Below are 520 nucleotides of genomic sequence, written 5' to 3'. Positions count from 1 at the left end.
GGGCAGGGGCCCTTCCCTTCGCTCCCCCCAGCCGCCCCGGGGCCCGTGCTCAGCTCCCAGAACCGTCCTGTCCCTGCCCCACGGTATCCACCATGTGCTGCAGCTGAGGCAGTGCCACGCAGGGCTTACCCATGTTTTGGGAGCAGTGCAGACGTGAAGCCCGCTGCCAACAGCACCGCTTCAGCAGAGGAACCCGCCTCGTGCTCCAGCTGACCTCCGCAGCCTCTGCACACGCTTGTCCTGGCCACCACACTGCGTTTGCTCCCAGCACCGAGAGCGAGTGCTCCGAGACCCAGCCAGGCCCTCTCCAGCCAGGGCAGGAACGGGTAGGCTGCTGGGGAGCACAGGCACGGCAGGGGCCTTCACGGGGCTGAAGATGGCAAGCCAGAAACAGCCTCTCCTCTGTGAAACATTAGAGGCACAGCAAGCAGAGGGCAACGCTGGAAGCAGCTCCTTGGCAAGGGGCACAGCGGGTACCAGCAGCCATGGCCCAGCACGTAAAGCTCCCGGCTCCACCGTC

This window comes from Geospiza fortis, unplaced genomic scaffold, assembly GCF_000277835.1.
Source record: "Geospiza fortis unplaced genomic scaffold, GeoFor_1.0 scaffold66, whole genome shotgun sequence".
NCBI classification, from domain to species: domain Eukaryota; kingdom Metazoa; phylum Chordata; class Aves; order Passeriformes; family Thraupidae; genus Geospiza; species Geospiza fortis.
Note: the sequence above shows the minus strand (reverse complement) of the source record.